This window comes from Podarcis bocagei (assembly GCF_964188305.1).
Source record: "Podarcis bocagei genome assembly, chromosome: 3".
NCBI classification, from domain to species: domain Eukaryota; kingdom Metazoa; phylum Chordata; class Lepidosauria; order Squamata; family Lacertidae; genus Podarcis; species Podarcis bocagei.
The window spans coordinates 95292842-95305774 of record NC_138127.1 but is presented as its reverse complement, the minus strand read 5'-3'; positions in this window follow the sequence as shown (position 1 = coordinate 95305774).

Here is a 12933-nt window from a genome sequence, read left to right as displayed (position 1 = left end):
TCGGGCGGAGCTGGCGCGCCAACGTCACCGCGCAGCCTCGGCCCGGCGCCCGCCGGTCCGCCATCTTGGATCCCCTACCCGACCAGCGGCGGTTGAAAAGGGAGCGGGTCGGGAGGGAGGGGGGAAGTAGGCGACGTGAAAGTGTCCCTGCCGCAGTAGGCACTGCCGGGTGAGGGGAGCGGGGCTTGAACCATAAACGGCCGCTCCCCGTTTTCTAGCGGACGGCGGCCGGCCAACGGAAGTCGGGGTGGAACATGTGATTGCTGGCGACCTCTGCGCGCGCGCGCCGCTACTGTCGCCATGGTAACCGGCGCCCTGGTCGTCTATGGCGGTTCGGCTCAGTGGCTACGGGGTCTCCCCCACGGGCCGCGGCGATGGACGACGCCTCCCAGAATGCAGCGGGGCTGCGTTGCCATGACAGCCGTAGATTTTTTTCCCCAGGGCTGGGAACACAAAAGGCCGGAGCTGGGGCTTCGTTGGCTGGGCTAATGCCTGGAGGGGAGGCCCTTTTCTCCACGGGCTTAGGCTGCGAGCGAACCTTGAATTTGGCGGGCCTTGCTTCCCAGCAGGGAGGGTCAGAATCGCACTACTGAGCTGACTTGGGAAGGAAAACCTGTCGCACGAAGTAGCCTCTCCATAGGCTTGCACTGTGGGCATCTTGAGAGGACACAAACCATAGAATCCTATCAGTCTGTCATAGAATCTATCATAGAATCCTAGAGTTGGAAGGGACCCCTGAGGGTCATCTAGCCGAACCCCCTGCAATGCCAGCATAGGCAGCTGTCCCATGCGGGTATCGAACCTGCATCCTTGGCATTATCAGCACCAGGCTCTTACTAACTGAGCTATCCAGGCACTTTAGGAGTCTTCGCTCCTGAGCACAGCATTATTGAGGACAATGTGGTTTGGGTGGCCCTCGCCAAAGTGATGGATAACATTTTGGGTGGATGAGGCAAATGCAGTGAGTTGAAGGTTGCCAGTGCCTACCCGCTATTCTCCCTGCTATGTTTGAGGCAGCAGCGTACCTCTGAATGCCAGTAGCTGAGAACGGCAGGGCTGCTATTCTTATTTAAAACATTTACATACTACCATTTCTTCCAAAAAAAGCTCAAGGTGGTGTACAAGGTGATGACCCTTGGGGTCCCTTCCAACAACCTTGTGAGGTAGGTTGCGTTGGTGGCTGGCCTAAGATAACTATTATTTATTTATTCATTCATTCATTCATTCATTCATTCCCTGCCCTCCCCAGCCAGGGCTGGGCTCAAGGCAGCTAACCCCAAATATAAATTACAATAAAATGTAATAGGGGGGAAAACAGTTAATTAAAATACGGCTTAAAATGCAGCCTCATTTTAGCCAGCTATCCATGCTGATCCTGCATGGGCCAGCAAAAAAGCCAAGGGAAAATTTATATACCAAATCCCACATAAGGGATCAGAGTGAGTCGAAGCCGAAGGCCAGGCGGAACAGCTCTGTCTTGCAGGCCCTGCAGAAAGATGTCAAATCCCACAGGGCCCTGGTGTCTTGTGACAGAGCATTCCACCAAATCGGGACCAGTGCTGAAAAGGCCCTGGCCCTAGTTGAAACCAATCTAACCTTGAGGCTCGGGACCTCCAAAGTGTTGTTATTTATGGACCTTAAGGTCCTCCGCAGGGCATACCCAGTGAGTTTCATGGCCAAGTGGGGATTTGAATCCTGGTCTCCCAGTTCATAGTCCCAATGCTAACTCAGTGGTTTTCAAGCTTTTTGCTCTGGACCACACTTTCAGAGTAAGAATTTGCTCACTCCACACTGAATTTTTAATTGATAAGAAATACATTGGAAAACAAAAAGAAAATTAGCAGTGGTTGATTTATAACGCACATAACTACTTTTTAATATGATCATGGGGCAACCAGAAAGTATAAAACAATGCAGCTACATAAGAAAATGAATCATTCCCAAGATATAAATGAGCCTTGTTACATATGTACCTTAAGTATGTGTACAAACTCAATGAGTGGTGTAAGCTTGCTTTCAATGGGTAATCTTATTTATAGTAGGTCTAATCAAAACACTCAGACCTATGCAAATAAGCCTTTCTCTTCTGACCTTTAATTTTTTCAGAAAATATATTCTGCAAATAATAATAAAATACTATATTACACTACACTTAAATGTTTAAATATTTCTTTGATTGTCCTTGAATCTTCCTGCCACACTAGCCACCCTCTTTGCACAACAAGTGTGGTGCACCACTGCTCTAACCATTACACCACACTGGCTTTGCTTTCAGGCTTCCCACAGTGGTTATCTGCTTGGCCACTGTGAGAAAACCAGGATGCTGGACCAGGTAGTCCTTTGGCTGCATCCAGGACCAGGAAGGCTCTTCTGATATGGGTGGTCTCCCACTGACCACCCTGCAATTGGCAGACAACGAAGGCTGTGGCAAACAGGCCCAGGATTAGTGGGGACTGCCAAGGCCCAATGACCTGCCCAAGGGTACCAGGTGCTAATACCTGCCGTGCAGTTACCTGTCATTGGAAGTGAGGTGGGTGGTACCCTAGGACAGTCATTTTCAGATGTGGCACCCCAAGTTCCTAATAATTCCCTCAGGAAGGCTTGCCTGGTATTGCACTTGATGCCTTTTTCGCACCCGGTGAAAATCTTTTCAGTTGCTCGGGACTTTAGATCTTTTAATCCTGTTTGGTAGTGGTTGTTTCATCTGAATATAATTTCAGTGCTCACATCTGTGCTGCACTACTATTTTATTGCCTAACTTAGAAGCCTCACTACTCCAGCAGAATGCCAACAATGGTATGGAGACAGAGTATGTGGTAGAAGCAACAGTGGTGTAAACCAAAGTATAAGAGTTTTAAAAACCCAGATAGCACAGAAAAATATCATGAGAAAATGCCTGCATCAACTAAGTCCAGGTCATGATGGGAATTTGTCGCTGTTGTTACAGGTAGAAAGGGCTTAAACTTTGACAGAGATTCCAGAGGTGCCTGTTTAATTTTGAGCTGTGCCTACAAAAGTTTTTGAAGATTGAAGTCACTTCTCTGGATACTGAAACCCAATTAACGTTTTATACATTCCCTAACCCAATTTGCTCTTTATCTTGAAGTTCACTAGGGGGAGCTTTTTGTCCGTGATTGGAACGTAAGCTCCGCTTTTCTGTACAGTACTTTTAGAAATAAAACAGAAGCTCCCAATTCAACTAAAGTTGGTTATGTGACTAAGGCCGAAACTAGACAAGTCACCACTCATACAATTAGCAATTGTGTGAATGGCTTTTAAAAAGTAAATATCAGGTGTGTTGAGTGGTCTGTGTCTGGATGGGCCCCAAATAGGGAAAGGGAGGGTGGTTCCCCAGCGTGGTCTCAGTTTGGACCCAGGACCCACTTTGCAAGGAAGAAAACCTTTTATTACCTATTTACTTGAAGTATTTCTAAACACCCCTCGTCATCTGAAAAAGGTTCACAGAGCAGCTTACAGAGTTCTTGCTGCATCAGAGCAAGGTCAGTTCCCCATACATTATGTATCACCCAGGGCTGAGCAATGTATTGAATTGGCAGGAAGCGATTCATAAATGAAACAATAACCAAAACAAAAATTCCCAAATATCTCTGGAAACTCACAAGAAGGGGTCGAAGCTTATGGTCATAGACTGTACAGTTGTACTTTGGAAGTCAAATGGAATCGATTCCGGAAGTCCGTTCAACTTCCAAAATGTTTGAACACCAAAGAGCGGCTTCTGATTGGCTGCAGGAATGTTCAGCTTCCAAAAATAGTTCCCAAACCGGAACAGTCACTTCCAGCTTTGCGGTGTTCGGGAGCCAAAACGTTTGAGAACTAGGCTGTTCGAAAACCAAGGTACGACTGTAGGTTGTATCTGGCATCTAGTACTCAGTGCTACCTTGATTCTGTAAAGTGAAGGTTCAAAGTTTATTATGACCTATCCTTTTTTTTTTTTTAACCCATCCTAGTTTGGGTCTGTCACCAAATTTTATGACCGCAAACATCACAAGTTAATGCACCATGTAATAAAGTTCTTCCTTCTGCCCAGTCATGTTCTTTTACGGGTTCTGAGAATTTCACTACAGTTTTCTGTGAACCGGGGAGGGTGTGGGGAGAGAACCAGAAATTGTTGGGAAACGGCCTTTGTGAGTCATCCAAAGCCAGCAGCTCCAGCTGAACCCAGCCCCACAGAAACTGATGCTGCAATGCTCTAAACGGCTGTTTTGTTTCTGTTATCATAGCAACAGTAAGGCTGAGCAGCAAAATGTACATGCTTTCCCATGACAGTCTTGACAAATCTCTCTTGTACGGGCAGTGCCTTTTAAATCTCTCCAAACCCAGTTATTCTGTACTGTACTTAGAAAACCAGGCATGAGGGGGAGAGCAGAATGTACAGACAGGTGTGTGCTTGGTTACACATAAAATCCATAAAATATTGTGATGCTAGGGAAGCATTATGGGCTACTGATGTTGCCACAGCAAGATCCCATGTAAGGCAAGTACAAACCTCTGTTCTGCACCTCTCTCCTAAGCTTATTTTAATCCTCCATACTTGCAAAAAACACTTTACTAATATGATATTGGGGTCAAATAAACCACATTACATCATTTTAAAATAGAGAGGGAGATGCATTTGACAACGACTCTAGTTTATTGTACATGTGTATGGTTTTCAGATCTGTAATAACTTGGTTTAAGGCATCTCCCTTTATTCCTGATACGGGCCAAGTGGCTGGGAGTCTGCGTTTCATTTCTCACTATGCCCTGAAGTAGGTTCAGTCCAGGGCATTGTGGGACACTTAAAAGTGGCAGTCAGTACCTGGGCCTGGCACTGATTGGATAACCTGAAAACTTTATGGGCACCTTAGTTGGCATCAGGGATAGGCTCTGCCAGAGGGCTGGTGCCCCATTTGCTGTTCCCTGGTGCCACATATTAACATCAGGCCTAGCCAAAGCTGCCTGTTGCTTGACGTACTCTGGTCTCCACCAGCAGGACTTTTTGTAGCCACTATTCTAATGGGATCTGCAAGCGCAACCATTGGCTTGTTGCATATTAGCAAAGCATACGCTCCAACATTTCTCCAGTGAAAACAGGGACGTCCTATTCAACAACAAACAACAACAACTAATACTACTACTAATAATAATGCCATTGATTTGATTTTGAATTGATTTTAGAATGAATTAATTTTAGAATGCATTTCAATTAATTGATTGTGATTTTATGTAAACTGTGTGACTTTTATTGTTGTTAGCCGCTCTGAGCCCGGCTTTGGCTGGGGAGGGCGGGATATAAATAAAATTTTAAATTTATAAATAAAATTATTATTATACTTAATAATAATAATAGTTGTTGTTGTTGTTGTTGTTGTTGTTGTTGTTGTTGTTGTTGTTGTTGTACTATTTATACCCTACCCATCTAACTGCCTCACTCCAGCTAGCCTGGGCAGCTTCCAGTATATATAAAAACATAACAAATCATTAAACATTTTTTAAAAACTTCCCTATACAGTGCTGCCTTCAGATGGCTCAGGGGTCGGATAACTCCATGCCCTCCACCACTTCTCCGATGAAAACAAGGACATCCTAAGGAAAAGCCGGACATTTCAGGATCAAATCAGGCTTCTATAAATCCAGAACTGTCCCTGGAAAATAGAGGCACTCGGAGGGTCTGTAAATGGCTGCCTTTATCTCTTATGCAGAAAGGTATATCACTCCCCTTTTGGGAGCAGATCTGGCCTCTGCCAAGTCTTCACTGACAAGGACATTGTAGAAGGCGGAAATGTGTCTCCATACTGAATTGCCAGGGCATGTATGCAACAGTGATTGCAGCCTGACTTCCCAGCCCTCCCAATGTAAGGGTAAATATTTCTCTAGTGTATGTTATTTAAATACAGAGCAAATGTTCTAACCCTCCCTGAAACCATTTCTTAAACAACAACAACAACAACATATCCACAAACAGCCCAGAAACCACTCTAGGTACGATGAATCCTGGCTCTTCTAGAGTTAAACCCTTTAAAATTAGGTCTTGCCGAAAGCTGGCTCAGTTGCCTAGCAACTGCAGCATGGGATGCTACTGTCATTTACGGGGTACTTCCCCCAGAGAGTCAACCTTCTGCTCACACAAAGTAGGTTATGATTGGGTGGAGATGACATCATATCGCTTGACAAGAGCTCCAAAATTTTTCTTTTGCAAAGAAAGGCAACTACTTTTAAAACCGGTTCCGGGGGAAATTCCCAAGGAAGGACCTTGCGGATTCCTAAGGCAGTTTCTCCAGGGCAAAGGAGGAAAGGCTCAGGCCTGGGACCCACAGATAGTCCTCCAAGCTTCTCTCTCTCTGGCCGGAAGTACAAAGGGCTTCTGCAAGCCATAGACCCCACCAGGCAAAATGGCGCTGCTTCTCTCCATCCCAAGCCTTATTTACCTGGATTGACTCCAGAGATGTGAGAAGCAGAAGCAGCAGAAAAAGCTTACAATAGCTCAGCGAGATCTCGCTGGAAATGGCCACCCCCTGGGCTTCTCCTTGCTTCTCTGACAGGTCGGTGGGGTGCTCACAGGGGCACTTTCCCTGAGGATTCCTCTGCCTGAGGCAAATGCCCCAGACCACCTCATAGACGGGCCGGCCCTGGTTTCAGCACACACATATCGGAGAAACTAATGGAGGATACGGCTTTCAGTGGCCACTAGCCAGGATGCCTATGTGAGGCAGTCTCTTCCTGAAATTCAGCTGCTGCAAATAATAATAATAATAATAATAATAATAATAATAATAATAATAATAATAATAATTTATTATACCCCGCCCATCTGGCTAGGCTTCCCCAGCCACTCTGGGCGGCTTCCAACAAAATATTAAAATACAGTAATACATCAAAAGCCTCTTTTGAAAGCGCTGTGAGTACTTTGATTATTTTGAAAAAAAGTTTCATTTAACAGTTAAAGGAGTATATCTGCCACCTGACAAAGCAATTTTAGCTACCTTGCATCTGTTTGCATAGATCAATGGAAATGTTGCTTTTTAAAAGAATGTTGTTTATGTTGTACTTTTGTACTGTTTTATTGTTGTTAGCCGCCCTGAGCCCGGCTTCGGCTGGGGAGGGCGGGATATAAATAAAATTTTTTATTATTATTATTATTATCAAACATTAAAAGCTTCCCTAAACAGGGCTGCCTTCAGATGTCTTCTAAAAGTCTGGTAGTTGTTGTTCTCTTGGACATCTGGTGGGAGGGAGTTCCACAGGGCGTGCGCCACTACCAAGACGGCCCTCTGCCTGGTTCCCTTTAACTTGGCTTCTCTCAGTGAGGGAACCACCAGAAGGCTGGACCTCAGTGTCTGGGTAGAACGTTGGGGGTGGAGACGTTCCTTCAGATATACTGGGCCGAGGCCGTTTAGGGCTTTAAAGGTCAGCACCAACACTTTGAATTGTGCTCGGAAACGTACTCAGAAACAAACCATAGGAGGAGCGTTAGTGTGCTTGGGTTTTGCTTGCAGGCTTTCCATAGGTATCTAGTTGGCCACTCTGAGAGCAGGATCCTGAACCAGATGAATCATTGGCCTGATCCAGAAAGCTCTGGTGTTCTTACTAGACACCTCTTGACTTTTGCATGGCTAAAAGGTAGCCCGCTGTACAGATGTTAACAGTCACATCTCTTCTTATTCACTTCCTTCTCCCATGTTTGCCTCTGACTCCCAACATACAGACCTTGGAAGTATACTTACGATGGAATGTGGTGCTCTGGCTGAAAAAAATGACACACACCCCTCCGCTCTAAGGGGGAACAACTACCTAGTGATGCAGCAATAAAACTGCCGGCACGTTTGCAAAGGTAAGCAGGGTCCGGTAGGGTTTCAAATTGGAGGGGGAACCACGCATTGAGATTCCTGCATTGCAGGGGATTGGACTGGATTACCCTTGTGATCATTCCCAACTCTACAACTCCTCTTGGGCAGCCCTCAGCCCCTCAGAAACATTATAGAGGGGCAGAGAGGTGCAGAAGGGAGAGAATCCTGCCTTGGCATACCTCCAGGTGTGACCGAGGCTTTGTACCGTTCTACAGCAAGCAAATTGCAAGACCATTGAAGGGCAGGGAGCTGCAGGTTCCTTGACTAAGTGGAGATACCATCATCAGCAGTGGTTTCAGCCTCCATCCCAATGGCATCAGCAAGCATACCAGCCCATGTACTTCCTTGAAGTTAAGAAATGGCTGCCCCTTTCCTGAGAGGTTTCAAGAACTGAGAGCGAAGGGTTCCAACGAAAAGGAGAATTAAGTAGAGGTGCATGGGAAACAGAATTTTCTCTGAGCCTCTGCCTGATAAACAGTGGACAGGCAAAGGGTTCCCCTTAGTTCATTGCTCCCTCGTTTAAATTTCTATCCTGCCTTCCTTCCATCCATCCTGGAACCCAAAGCAGAAACCTCCTGCATTGCAGGGGATTGGACTAGATGATCATTTGATTCTGTGGTTCCCAGGACTCCCAGTGCTGGCACTGACCAGATCTAAGCTCGCTTAGCTTCAGCAAAGTGGCGGCCATGATCCCCCTTGCTCCACCCACCCACAGCAAAACTTTTCATGTGTGAAGGAATCCTCTATCCTCCTCTCCCCCACCATGGCCTAATACAGTGGTACCTCGGAAGTCAAACGGAATCCGTTCCAGAAGTCCATTCGACTTCCAAAACATTCGGAAACAAGGGACAGCTTCCAATTGGCTGCGGGAAGCTCCTGCAGCCAATCGGAAGCCGCAGAGGACGTTCAGGTTCCAAAGAACGTTTGCAAACTGGAACAATCACTTCCGGGTTTGTGGCGTTCAGGAGCCAAAATGTTTGAGTCGCAAGGCGTTCGTCAACCAGGGTACGACTGCAAATCAAAACGAGCAGCAAAGTGTCAAATATGCAGAATAACTGTAACTTGAATTTACAGGAACGAGTCTTCAAAAGTATAAAGCTCTGCAATCTTGTCTATCCACAGTGCTATTTTAACTAGAAAAAGAGGTGCCGGAACTCATCATGAAGACCTCCCTTGTTCTCTTGTAATGTCACCCACAAAATACATCACTCAAGAATGTTATAAAACAAAGTTTATTTTGAAATACTTTTATCATAATGAATTGCATCTCTTTGGTAAAAATAAACTCCATAAACATTTCAATTAATAGAGGTTAGCATACAAAAACTAAAATATCTGTAAAATTGTCTTTAAACCAGGCAAGCTACTCAACTGGGCTCAAGGTATAAAGGGGTTAGAACGGTGTTTTTATCTACTGGCAGAGTTTTATTCTAAATAAATTCTAAGAAAACAGGCAAACGGGGATCATTAGAAAGAACTCCAGTTACTTTGATCCGAAAGCATTCGTACAATTTCCACCTCTTCAATAAATAATAGTTACAATGAATTGGCAATTGTAAATGGTTTCATATATCACTGTAAGATGGCAACATAATACTTTTTAAATTATGCACTTTAAGTCTGGGGGGAAATGTACATTTCTAAAAACAGACCTTTTATTGGCACTGGCAGTTAAGCTGTGGAGAATGCGATTTCCCCCCCAATAAATGGCAGGTACAATATTTTAAAAAATACTCTACTCTTCTTTTTCAATAAATATTTTGACTACACCATTATTAGCATGGCGGGGCATCCTTTGCTTTAACCAAAGCGCTTGATTTAGCCAAACAAAGAAGCTGCAAAAACCATACAAGTTCAAAAAGTTGGGCTTTTTCCCCCTCTAGAAAGGATTGCCTGCAATTCTCCTGGAAGCTATAATTTAAGCACTGGAATATGAAAGAGCTAAAGATTTGCACAGCACAGCCGGCAGTTGTTATCTCAAGTAGGGGGCGACCCTCTTCCAGAAACCTCTCCAGGGCAATCTTTAGCGCTTGAGGAAGCTGCGTTTAACATCTCCCCCCTGCTGCTGCTGATTTCAACTCATTTACAAAGTTTAAAAAGCATGAAGGAAAGAGCAAAAAAAACCCCAACCCGAATCCTCAAAACCTCACAACTATACTTGAACACTTGGCACGGAATTGCTACGGCCAATGGCATTGCCTGTGTCCTCAGTTTCTCTCCCTACAATGCATAGGGCAGCTCCTCCTCACCCCCAAATCATTATGCCACTCAAATTTCCTGACCAGTGGCAACAAGGCAGTGGAGTTCAACAGAAGGGTGGGTGGTCCCACACATTGCACGGGAGAAACTGAAATTGGGAGGCTCCTTTCAGCCTAACACACCATCAACGTATATCTTCATGAATACTGCCACCGTCACTGTCAAGGCTTTCGCGTCTCCAATGGGTAGCAGCTCTTTTCTCCAAAGAGATCCTGCAATTGCTGAACCACGAGATCTACCTGCTCCTACCCTTATAGTGGCAACAGCAACAACCAAAAGGTTTCGTTCATCCTTTTGACTTGATAGGTCTAGATTAGCCTGTCTTAAGAACTGAGCAACAACAACAACAATAAAAAATAATCAAGGGTAATTCAAAGTTTAGCTACATGGACAGAATATAGTATATGGCACAGTCATCCAGGAATTGCACTGCAGAACGTAAGGGGTGGGGGCGGCACGATTTATTAATGACCTCTGCACAAACTCCCTGCAGGCAGAAGGCTCACATGTCAAGGATAAAGGTTCTAGCCGAGCCTTCTCACAGACGAGCTGGTTTTCTATGTGCCAGATTCATACACACGCACACATCTGCACTCTAAAGCGGTATAGTCTAAGGAGGACTGTTCCACGTTACTTCTTCTGAAGTCACCAATTAATTCTCATTCAAAACACTTATATTAAAAGGGCATGTCGTGTTGGCAAAACGAAGGCTTGTAAATCCAGGTGCAACCTGGGACTCAGCTATTCTTGGAAGAGAAAAAGTAGGTGCAGAGGCACTCTGCCGTTGGCAGTATGCAAACCAGCGCCTTTTAATAGGCAAGAAAGGCCAAAATAATGAAGAGGAAGGAGAAGCACCACTGAACAATTAAAAAGGCATTAACATCCTTTCAAGGTGCATTTAGAGAACAACTGCCCTTTGTTTCATGCCCTGGCTAGCAAAGTCAGCAGCACTTGCAAATGCACAGGTATGCAACCTGCCACTATGAGTGAGGGACGTGCGTTAATACTTCTCTACCAACGTTTGCTTCTGCCTTGTGGCTATCCTAACTTGTGTTGTTGGGAACAGCAGAGGGTCAAACTCCCAGACCTGCAGGACAGGAGCAAATTTTCAAGGAAGAGAAGTATGTACAGAAACGCCAGACATCATTGAGTATTTCCCCGCTATGCCAGAGCTAACCAGATGCAAAGAAATCAAGGACTTCGCCACAGAAAAGTGAGATGGGGAAGGGCTGAGATAGAGAAATCCTGGAAACTTTTCTCCGTTTGCTGGAACAGAAGTCTGCGTGGAGTCTTGCCATAGGAAGACACACAGGTTGAAAGCCCATGAAGGAAAAGAACATAATCCAAACTACGGTAGCAGACCGACAGGATTCACGGACCCTCCAATGCTGAAAAATTGGGGAGCAAATACTTGCTCACACCACATGTTTGCCCCAGGATGGCAGAGCTGTTGTGTACAAGCTGCTGTGGGAATCGGAGGGTTGCATTCTGACCACCCTGGGAATGCAAGTATGGCAATTCCCTTCCCTGAACTTTTCCCACAATGCATTAGGGAAAGGGATGAACTCTTCATCTGTTACCAGGCAGTCTCCAAATTGTCCTAATAAGTATGTAAAACTCCAGGCAGAGCCATTCAAAATTCAGGAGTTGTGTGTCTCTGTGTGTGTGATTATTTTTTTCAACTCCACCCACCAAGTGAAAAAAGATTTGTGCGCATAGCATTATCAGAAAGAGGGTTGTACGAAACCTCTCTCTAAGGTGCTGACTTTCTACATGCAGGGAGCGGTGATGGTTTTAACACGAACAAAACAAAAAAACCCCACTACGTCCCATCTGCAGGTTGGATGACACTGGTTGAAGTGATGGAATGCAGAATTCCATCCTTCCAGGGGCAGCATTCAGGTGGACCGTGAGTGAGCAGAGTGCTGGGACAGACCCAGTTCCTTGCTGCTACATTCTTCCACTAGGCTCAGGCAACCCTGGGCCTTGGCATCCCATGGCGTCTGCACCAGCGCCCATGGTCTCATACTCCCAAACAAAACGCTATCAGGAAGACAAGGGCAGACCTTGGCTTCAAGCAATGGTTTGTTTGGAGAGAAACAAACCCGAAGCACCAGTTCAGACACCACACAGTAAGCAAGACGCCGGAACAAAATAGGGGAGCCTGCACTAGTCCACTGCTTGACTGCGGTAAAACATGAGTTTATGGCATACAGGGTCACCCAAATGCATCCCATCAGATCCCAAGCACCAGAAGACGACGTCAATACACTGCCACTAGTTTCAGCCCTTTAATTTGAACTCACAGCGGAGGTTTTGTTCCTCCTACTTTTGTTCCCATGCCACGGGGACATGTTCCCGTGTTATTGCTCCACCTTTGTCCATGGAAAATCAAGAAAAGCTAATTAATGAAACGACTAACAAGTACAGCACATTTCCCGGCACAAAAGTGACACTAGATACTGCACTAATAAAGAGGGAGGACGCAGGGGGACAATTCTGCACACACCAATTTCTGGCAGGCAGGGAGGCAGGGGTTAAGGGAAGAAGAGCAAGGCGGCAGACAGAACAGGTCAGGTGTAAGACAACAAGACTGATCCAACAAGTTCTAGGGGTAAAGGAGCCTCATTTGGAAATCTGGTCAATTTTAGCCGGAACTGAGTTTAGTTCTTGCCGGCTTTCAAAAGATACACAAGAATGAAAGAAACACGTCCTTTTTATTATTTTAAAAATAAATAAAATCCAGCCCTATCGTTATCTGTATTAGTACAAAAACAAATTCCACACCACGTAAGTTATTGAACACTTATTTTGGACGAATGTTAAT